This window comes from Trichomycterus rosablanca, chromosome 25 (genome assembly GCF_030014385.1).
Source record: "Trichomycterus rosablanca isolate fTriRos1 chromosome 25, fTriRos1.hap1, whole genome shotgun sequence".
NCBI classification, from domain to species: Eukaryota; Metazoa; Chordata; class Actinopteri; order Siluriformes; family Trichomycteridae; genus Trichomycterus; species Trichomycterus rosablanca.
The window spans coordinates 13,873,344-13,884,508 of record NC_086012.1 but is presented as its reverse complement, the minus strand read 5'-3'; the positions used below and the strand labels follow the sequence as shown (position 1 = coordinate 13,884,508).

Sequence of the window (11,165 nt, the reverse complement as noted above, 5' to 3'; positions counted from 1 at the left end):
TAAACAGCAGAACCGCGACCCAGATCAATCACACAGCAGCAGAAAATCATAAGCACTTAAATGTTTACCTGATCAATATCCATGTGTTGCTCCATTAGGGATTAATCCACTTTATATAAGAGCATCTTGTATGTTTCCAGAATATATAAATCCATACCCAAATGTTTTATTCACCTAACTAATGAATACTTTATGTATTATCGCGTCTTTCCCGGTAAAAAGCTTAAATTTGTGATTCGTTCACTAAACTGTCATTTATACAACAACCAGTATAGGAAGAGATTGAAATTGAAATTAACAGGCTGTAAAATCTACTTTAAAAAGTACAAGTACACAAAAAAACTACTCAATTACAGTAACCCGAGTAAATGTAATTCGTTACTGTCCACCTCTGTATATATAAGACATCCCAAGTTGCAAAAACTCATTTCCGGGAGGTACCCAGATTCATATTAATAATACTTTCAGGATACTTTCAGTCCCCATTTTTCCAATCTTCAGTTGTCATTCAGTACAATGTTAATAAAAAGCCTTATTTTAATATGCAATCAAGTTACTGCAGTCATGTGACCAATTATAACAACAAAAGAAGACTCCTGGGGACCCTTCAGCACACACACAAGGTCAATTAATGTTAACATTATTTGATAAAAATGTCTTTTTACTGACATAGTACATTAAAGAACAAAACTGAGTGTCATTCAGTACAACACAAAACGTAATATTACGGATACTCTTGTAAACAGACAAGGTTATTAACATTTAAATGTGAATATGTGTAGAAATGTCTTTGAGCTAAGGTCAATGTTAGCTTTGGCTAACCACTGGGATAACTGTAAAGTGTGCTAAAGTAAAATTTCTGTCATTCAGTACAACAACAGTCAGCAACATAATTTCGCTGTTGCACTAAATTGACAATGACATTGTTATAGTGACTTTTTAATGTTTTAAAATTATTTTTAAATATTAAAACCACTTTTTTCCATTCTAGGCTTCCTTAATAAGAGCAGTAATTACAATGAAGATTAATAATTATGTTTTTGATGAAGTATGATGAAGCGGTCCATGAGATTTTGTTATTGTCAAGTACGATGACCTGCCATTCATTGGGGGTAGGAGATGAGGTGCAAGTTAGCTGCTACAAAATAAAATACAAAATAAAATGTGACTTCAAATGGTTTTTACTACTAAATACATTTCACACAAATTCCACACATCCACACTGTTCTGGTGCCTTACAAGTTGTTATAATGGTTTCATTAGCCAAGTTTTAATATTAAAATGCTTTATGAATATATTGAAATGCTTTAACAGCAACCATTTTTAATGCTATGACAGGACTTTAAATGATCTCATGTTACATCACGTTTTATGCAAGTTTCTTGTTTTATTTCAGAATAAAGTTTATGTTTTTGATTGCCTTACTTTTTTCATGATGTAATATTATAACACATACTTGCCACTGGTGTGGCATAATTTCATTCTACTACTGCTACTTTAATCAATAATGAACTTAAAAACAAATTAAGTCATGAATATTCTGATGTAACAGGATAATCTGGAGTATGTCATTCAGTGCAACATAAAATCATCATACAGTGCAACAAAAACATTTGCTTAAAATAACTGTAATAAGTAATTATTATATATATATATATATATATTTTATGTGAATGCAAGAGAATCCAGGCCTGCTTCATAGAAAATGGAGTTTGATTGGGTTTCAAATAGAATAGACTGTGTAGCAAAAACATCTTGTATACAAATAAACAAAATCCCAAGACACATTAGAGTACAAACAATGCACAGAAAATTTAAAACAGAGTAAGCACGGTTTCTTCTGAGGTTTGAAATCTTTTGTAAGAGATATACTAAACTTATAAATATTTACATAGGTGACACATTTGTGCACAATATTAAATGAAAAAATTATACAATTTAACCATTTTATTTTTTTTGGTACTTGGAACACCCTATTCGTCTTTCACCCACACACGCACACACCCACACACACACACATATATATATATATATATATATATATCATAGCAGTGATAAAAATTGTGCAACAGAGATAATTTACACATAAGGTGCATATTTGCATTAATTGTATAAAAATATGAAATGTGGGACGCTCGTGTGAAACCATGAACATTTATTTAAAACAGAGGGATGAGGGAGTTATCCTTGTTTAGTAAACTGATTACCTGGAGAGAGAAGCTGTGAAGGTGATGGTTTGTTCGAGTCTTTAATGCTCTTACACAAACTACTGGTTCCACACTCCAGTCCAGATGGTGGCGGTAATGCAACAAAAATTTAGTTGCCATCCACCATGAAAAAGGTATATAAGTAGGAGACGAAGTAGGAGACGAAGTGGGTGAAGAAGGAGAAGAAGAAAAAATACGAATACGAATACGAAAACGACAACAACAACAACAACAACGACAACAACAACGACGCTGGTAAGCCGCAGTACAGACAGACAGCCGGGAATGTGCCAACAACACAGGTGCCAACTAACCAGGTTCAGTAGAGCAGATTAGCCGCGGTGCTAATGTGGCGCCGGCGAGCAGGAAGGCGAGCGTCGGGGCCGCGAGTGAGCTGCCTTTGGCAGTTCACTCAGTGGTCCCGACGCTCGCCTTCCTGCTCGCCGGCGCCACATTGGTGTCAGAAGTGGGATTGATTACTTTGACAGGCACCCATCTATCACCCCATAAAGGTGTAACAACCCTCCCAACAAGGATGTGCTTAGGCCTAGCTTTTGACTGAGTAGGTTCAACAATTACTGTGCTGCCTGCAGACATTGAAGATGTATTAGGTAACCTGCCCCAGACAAGATGTTCACTCTGTGGTTCAAGCGTCACACATTTTTTAACCTGTATTGTGCCCACTCTATCAGGAACAGGACCACCCCTCCATCTTTCTGTATTGGACAACAGACACATGAATTGACAAAGCTCATCATTCTGATCACCGCATGGTAAGGACATTAACTTCCAATAACTATCAGTGTCTTTCAAGGACGTCAAGAGGTGCTTAATTGCATTGCTGCCCAAGAGCATCTGCTCTGTTTGGCCTGGTACAACTAGTGCAGGAATAACCATTCTACACCCATAGACAGTAACATCAAGATTATACAAGCCCTTAGGAGTTACATGGTGACCCCCACAGCCAACAATGACAATATCCTCAGTCACTTCCTTGATAATGTCAGGACAATGTAATAAAAGGCCTGCCTCAGCAGCTTCACTTAATGTGCAGGCCATTGATCCACTGTCTATCATAGCTCTGAAATTGGGACCATTGTGCAAAGTCACCTCTGCGTAGAATAAGCTATCAACTGTAGCAATTCTCTGAGAACCAAGAAAAATTAATGTTTTGGATGAAACTAAACTAGTACTGCTTAATTCAAAAAGCGAATCATAATCGTGAAACTCAGCAGATCCAATGTTATTGTTGGGAGGCACATCATGCTTGTCTGCGCTGCCCTCCCTGAAGTGCAGACTGGTTAGTTTTCCTGATGCTGAGGGATGACGCTTGTCTTCACTGGGCAGTTGCGGCGTGCATGGCCAGCTGAATGACACTGGAAACACAGTTTCTTTTCACGGCAGTGAGAAAGGGCAGAGTGAGTGGTATCACTGCAAATTGAACAAGGTGTTTTGTCAAAGCCTTCAATTCTCGGTAGCTTGTAGGCATTTCCTCTCCGAAAGCCAGACTGTACGTCAGTGCCATGAAGCAAAATCTTTTCCAGCATCTCCACAACACGAGCTAAACTGGCATGGTCTGGGCTTGGCATCTGTTGTGAAATCTGATCACTTGAATTATTGACTGGGTTAGGACCCACCTCTACCTTGTTTACAGCAACGCTCACCTTCCCTCCAGTAAACACAGGTGCAGCAGCTGAAAAGCTAGTTTCGGCATGATATTCATTCAACACTTCCTGTACTTCTTCTGCTGTCCACTTATCAATGGGTTTGGATCTAAAAGTAAGGGCTAAGTCTTTGCTTGGGCAGTTTCTGATAAACATGCGCGTCACTTCTAATGCTGGGTTATCTAGTGTCTTACCCTGTTCGGTCAGACAGTCTGCGGCAGTGTCAGCAGCTTTATTCAGTCTCAACCAATAATCAAAGGGGTTTTCCTTGTCCTTAGGCAATGTTGTGTAGAAGTCAGCCAGAGGAAGAGAAGAATACTTAGTGCAGCTAAAGTGTTTCCTCAGGACACTATAAATCACATCGGGGTTACTCTGAATGTTGAGATTACTGTTACGAATTCCAAACCTTACAACATCTTTTGCTTTCCCCTGCAGGTGCATAAGGATTTCTTCAGCCTGCTCCCCCAAACTTATATTGGTTCTTTTAATGAAGGTTTTCATAAGATCCTCCCATTCTTGTATAGAAACAGTGTCTGAGCCATCTCCTTTAAAAGTTGGAGGTTCTTTAATTTTCCTAGGTGTGACTATATGAACCTGAGACGGATCCATAACCTGGCTGTTTGTGGACTGAGACTTAAGGCTGGTGTCTACTTGTGCATTGTCAGAATGAGAAGCTGTTGGGCTAGAAGCTGGAATGTGAGCTATTATGCTATCAGCTAACTGTTGACCAAGCTGTTGTATTATGCTGCTCATGCTATCGACCAAACCAGAGTAGTCATGTGTTAAGTTTGGTGTGGATGCAGTTACAGGGTCTAAAGTATGTGGAACACTACTTTGGTGAGATGCAGAGGGTATGCTTGCTACAGGCACTTGATCAAGATCAGGTACATCAATATGGTTGACAGTTACCAACAGAAAAAGGTATCGGTGTAAATTTTCCCTTCCCTCTACCAACAGATGGCGCTGGTGTATTTAAAATAGGCTGGTTACCAGGACTAGAAAACATCTTTCTGACTTAAAACAAATATGGTAACAACAAACACCCAAATAAAAATAGAAGAGAACTGCACGTGACAGGCCACTTAATGCTTTGCTTGGCTTCCACCTGAAGTGACGACAGGACGACCTCCAGTTCTTGATTGAAGTCACGAGTCACGGCACCAATGTGACCTTTAGTGTCTCGTCCTGTCCTTTTATCACACGACACTGGTTGGTGGATGAAGGGGTTTCTTTATTCATATGCCTGCAATGAGTTCAGCAATCACAGTTACAAAACGATCAGCCAGCCAGCCCACAGCACTGCTCCGTCTATGTGCTGTCGGCAGTTTACAGTTTTCTTTATACATATAACAAAACAAAAAGAACACTGCCGTCTTGTGGCGGACACAAACACTACAATGGCGGCAATGCCAAAACATTTTTTACAACGTAAACTTAGACAAATGAATAAATAATCTTTTATGATAAACAAACAAACAAACAAACCTACCTGCAATGAGTTCAGCAATCACAGTTACAAAACGATCAGCCAGCCAGCCTAAACAGAATGGGCTCATTATTAACTGAGCACGTGCGATTAACAAACTCCGATTAAAAAGATGCAAAATAGCTTATATTAACCACCAGCTCACAAATATTGATCTACACATTGCTATTAAACAAAACACAGCAGAGCTGAATAGTTACCAACGTGATAAAAGTATATTTTTTAGCAATATTTTGGGAGCTCTGCTGAGACGGACTTCACACAGCACTGCTCCGTCTATGTGCTGTGGATCTCCCAGAATGCAGCTGGTTATATAAAAGGGTGCTGGCGGCATGTGACCAAAAGGTGGTGCCAAACTCATTTGCAAGAATTTCATAACTATACACAAACATATGCATCTTTTTTACACTGTTACACTAACAGCGAGGTTCGGTAGAGCAGATTAGCCGCGGTGCTAACAGCGAGGTTCGGTAGAGCAGATTAGCCGCGGTGCTAACAGCGAGGTTCGGTAGAGCAGATTAGCCGCGGTGCTAACAGCGAGGTTCGGTAGAGCAGATTAGCCGCGGTGCTAACAGCGAGGTTCGGTAGAGCAGATTAGCCGCGGTGCTAACAGCTACAGAGACATCCCAAGGTGCAAAAATTCATTTCCGGAAGGTAACCCCGGACCAAAAAAACTAAACTATAAAAGCTTTTGCACACATTAAAGGATGTGGGTGATAACAGAACTTTTAGGAGCTGCTAACTGAGCTACTAAGCTAACTGTTCGTGCCCCAAACAAATTAATGTGTACTACATAGTGCTCTAGATAGTGTGAAAGAAAATAGATTTATGTATCCTACATAGTGCACTATAGTATTTTATATATGAATTCATGTTCCCTCATTAGTGCACTAGACAGTATATTAAACATGTTCCCTACACAGTGCACTAGATTGTATATCAGATAACGGATTTAATACGCTATCTGTGTGTAGGTGTGTGTGTGTTTGTAGGTGTGTGTAGGTGTGTGTAGGTGTGTGTGTGTTTGTAGGTGTGTGTAGGTGTGGGTGTGTGTAGGTGTGTGTGTGCGTGCGCTCTTAGCCGATCGTTATAGATTCCTTTTTTTATTTGAAACATATTCTTACATCGTTGAACATAAACACACATTACAAACATTACATTACACAGTGAGCATTACACAGAAATACTTCCAAACTCTTCCAGTAATGCCAAAGCTTTTCTAGCTTTCTTGTTCTTGGAAAATTTGATAGTCAATGTAGTTAAGAAGAGCTATATTAAATACTCAGGCATGGTTCTTACTGTTACCCCACACAGGATTACATGTTATGTACATGATACAATTGGGCTCTTATTGTTTTATTTAGTTAATTTGACCAAAACTACTTTTTTGTTGTTTTGCTCTCATTCTCTGTCACAAAAGAGATTGACACGACTGATCTAGACCCTCCTGAAACTAAAACACTACCATAATATGACAATGGTCATATTATGGTCATATATATATATATATATATATGTGTGTGTGTGTGTGTGTGTGTGTGTGTGTGTGTGTGTGTGTGTCACCTGAGTTTGGAGGCTGCTGCTTGTTTCTGTTCTCATTCATGTAAGATTCATTATTCTCATATATGTCCTCACTCATCTCCATTCTGATTCATCCAATAATCTGATCTAACAGTAAAATGTTAAAAAACTTTCACACTGAAATCAACAGGGATTAAAACTACACCATTTAGCTTGATGTATATGATATTTACCAAGAATAAAAAATAAATCACATATTTTCTATTTGTAGGGGTACCATCTCTGTAGAAATGTAATAACAACTTGCATATCCAAAGACATTCATGTAAATTTTTTTTTTATTCAAAAACTGAACCATCTCATGCCAAAACATAGATACAATGGGACATAAAAAAAAAAGATGCTCAATAGTTTCTGTCTCCATTACCGAAAGAACAACAATAATCTATATCCAGTCTGAATCTTTCCAAAGTAACCTATGGGCAGGATAAATCTTGTATTATCTTAAAAAATACTTTTTTAGTTTTATTCGCAATACAATATCGTTTAAGTACACTCCAAGTATCTTCCCCAGGGTGTCCGCGGATCCTTAAAAAGCCTTAAAAAGTCTTAAATTTGTGTATCTTAAAAAAGGCCTTAATTTGTTTTAAGTCTTAAATTCATCTGCCACTGGTCTTAAAAATGCCACAGAGTGTAAATACAATTTTGTTTTGATTTTCACGGATTGTATCTCGTAATTTTCAGATTTCGTATGCAAGTTGTTTAAATGTCTAAACAGCGGATTGAACTAAGCGGAACCGACGGCAGTCTTAATGGTTCCGAGGGGCGCTAATTTAATAACAGGGTTCGTACAAGTGCTTGAAATCCTTGGAAGAGCTCGTTCACAACCGACAGCTAGTATGTGAGTGCGATCTGCCGGTCTGTTTTATGTGTGATCTGTCCGAAGAGACAGTGGGTAGTGATGGATCGTTCGCTAACGAGCCGATTCTATTGAACGGCTCTTTAAAATGAACGAAATGAACAGAGCCGTGCCTCAGGGAGCCGTTAAGTGTATTTTTTTTTTTGTTTTTTTGCGCAGTTCTTATCGACTGTAATACACCTATTCAGCTTCACATCAGTGGAGGGAATCAATCAGTTATAATAAAGAGCGAGCAAGACACACACAGAGAGAGAGAGAGAATTCAATTATTTGGATGGTGGAGTGAAAACTTTTGGCAATATAGTGTATGCATTTGAGAAAATTAAGACCCCGTTTTTAGTGTACAGACGGTTCTGGTTTATACAAAACATAAGTATAAATGGTTTTGGTTTATACAAAACTGTTCATTTAAGTTTAAATCATTAAATATTGGTTAAACAGAAAATACAGCACTCGCATGCTTACAATAAAGTCTGTAAACATAATGTTGAGGTGTGCTTTTTGCTGCGTTGTTACTGCGACAGTGGTCTTAATTTTTGTCTGAGTGGTATTAAAAAGTCTTAAAAAGTCTTAAATTTAATTTCCCAATACCTGCAGATACCCTGTTCCCATATTAAGTCAGGAAACATTGATATCCATAAAGATTTGGAAGGGGGAATATAATAACAATTAAATAAGGATCAGACCTTTTTTTATTGATACGTTTATCATTAATAATATCAGTGTCACCCAAAAACAAGTGTTTGTTTATTGTTAAATTTTTTTTAACATTTCTAACATTTCTACCTTGAAGAGGACAAGGTAACCTCTATATTCAGCTATTCATAACATCCTAAAACTCACTGTTTAAAATGGGCTGGTCAATACAAACTTTGCCATTCATCCAAAATATTTTGAAAACAGTGCAGCCATAAAATCAAGTCTTGAGTTAGAATATTTCAGGAAGTAAAAACATCACAGCATTAGTGTATGGGTTCACATTAAGATCACAAAGTTTTGCAATGACACAAAATGATTGTCGCCGAAGTTTACTGAAGAAACTTCGGCAGACTATTGAGATTTTTAGACAACTCATTACTACCCTAATGAAGTATAACTTGTAATACCAGGCTCATCAGCAGTGTCTGATTTGTCATTCAGGGCAGATTCCAGCAATTTTCTTAAGTCACGTCTCCCTGAGGGTCCTGGCCTCTTGGATGACCTTGTCTTTAAAACTGGGGTTCCATTTTTCCAGGAACCGGGAAGCAGTCTCTGCTCCAAACATCAACAAGAAGTCTCGCAAAATCTAAAACAAAGGACTACCATTACAATCACAAAGTGAATTAATTAATTATTTTTTATAAATGTTTACCAAGTTCACATTTATAACTGACCAGTTCCTTAATGTCCAAAAAACGTGGAAACATTTGAATTAAGTCTGATGATTGCTGAGGGTCATGGAGCATCTTTTGACGATAATGAAATGTTTCTCTCATCTTTTGAAAATCTAGGTCACGGTCTGTGGTGTGGTGAAGTAAAGACATGACCTCCATACATCTCCTGTTTGCTGGTCATCTATGGAACCAAATGTTCTTGATGATGTGGGGCCTCTCGTTAGCTCCACTCTGTTATGGGATGTAGATTCAGCTTTGGACTGAAGTCTTCACACGCCACTCAAAAAAGCCTTTGTTGCTCTGAAGGTCATAGAAATGTTCCTAAAAATAAGAGTGTACTTGTTTGGAATAAAGTTTTTTGATTGACCTAATAAATGTATGCTGCTTATTAGGGGTGTGCTATATCATATCATTTACGATAATACAGTGGAACCTCTGTATACGTCCTTAATCCATTCCAGAACCTTGGACTTATACCAAACAGGACGTATACAATGACTAATCTGTTCCCATGAAATAAATCCTATTGTTATTGGCATATTATACGTTGATGGGGTTGTATAAAATAAGTTATAAAATGGATAGTTTTGGTCCTAAGATCTGATTGGCCGAGCTGCGTTCAAAGCCGTTGTAAAATCCCCGATAAAAGCGCACCTCTGACCACCTCACATCATTCCATATTAATGCACCACTGAAAAGAAAACAAAAAGAAAAAGTACACTATTTTAAGTCATGTACTATACATGAAAATGTCCAGATTAATATAAACAGTAATCCTGATCATTAAGCAGGTGTTTCGTCCAAGAAATAGTGTCATAGTTTGCGAATGTTATGTTCTCTCATGTTGCCTAGCAACACGGCACACCGTTAACGGGACTACAGTATCTGTAGTACAGTACCTGAAAATTATATTGTTTACTGTTTACTTGTTTACTGAATGGTAGCAACTGGCGTAATGACTCGTGAGAGGTAAACAAGAGTAGCGTGCGGTGTCGTGACTGATTTTGACCCGTACAAGTACTAGCACACGAGTCGTATTCCAAACAAAGGTCGTATACCAAGCTAACTTTTTCACATCCAAACAGGACGTATACCAAGTTGGACTTAAACCAAATCAGACGTATACCGAGGTTCCACTGTACTTGTATAATTTTTAAAACGATAAAAAAAATCCCATATCGTGATGATAGCGATATTCTGCGTACTTTACGTAATGAAGTCACACAGCTACGCAAATGGCGTACATTCGTTACGTGGGTCATTTGGGCACAGCACCGAGTATGGCAGAAAGCGGCACTGGAGGAGCTCGTTCCAAAAACTCCAAGTCCACCATAAATTAATCTTTGGCAACCCAAACCCCAACCACCGCTTCACCGGCAACTTTTTTATGGAAGTATTTCTGTACGCAGGTTTACACAGCGCACCTCCACCAACCAGTGCAGGAATACTCTCAACATTAATGTCAACCACCAACACAGATGTAGTACTACTATTACTTAGTACTAATACTGCTACTGTACTGAGTAGTAATTGTGGCGCGCTACGAGTTGGGCGGTTATACACCAGATTGGGCGGATTTGGTTGGAAAACAATTTAATAGCAGTTAAATAACACTTATTTAACCCCTTAATGCCTGAACTTACATCAAAAATTTTTTTGTGTTTTTGCTTTAAAGCCGATGCTACATTAAGTGGAGATTGTAAATGTGTCCATAGCACATAAAATAGATATAAATTTGGGTATGTTGCAAATTAGCGACAACAGGCATAAATAGTAAAAAATGGTAAACAGGCATAAATGGTAAAAAAAAAAAAAGTAATGAAACGTCTTCCGTTTCAGATATTGAGACTTTACATTTAGGTATGTAGACTAACATACATACATATACAGTACATTCACATATACAGTGTATCACAAAAGTGAGTACACCCCTCACATTTCTGCAAATATTTCATTATATCTTTTCATGGGACAACACTATAGACATGAAACTTG

General features: G+C 38.1%; 1 long non-coding RNA gene across 1 annotated transcript; it reads left to right on the top strand.

Moving 5' to 3' along the window:
- The first annotated feature begins 2,336 nt into the window (after positions 1 to 2,336).
- LOC134302516 (uncharacterized) lies at positions 2,337 to 9,552 on the top strand. The gene is made up of 3 exons (XR_010007542.1): positions 2,337 to 2,462; positions 2,900 to 2,980; positions 9,288 to 9,552. It is a non-coding gene; the product is annotated as an uncharacterized LOC134302516 (long non-coding RNA).
- Positions 9,553 to 11,165: the final 1,613 nt, after the last annotated feature.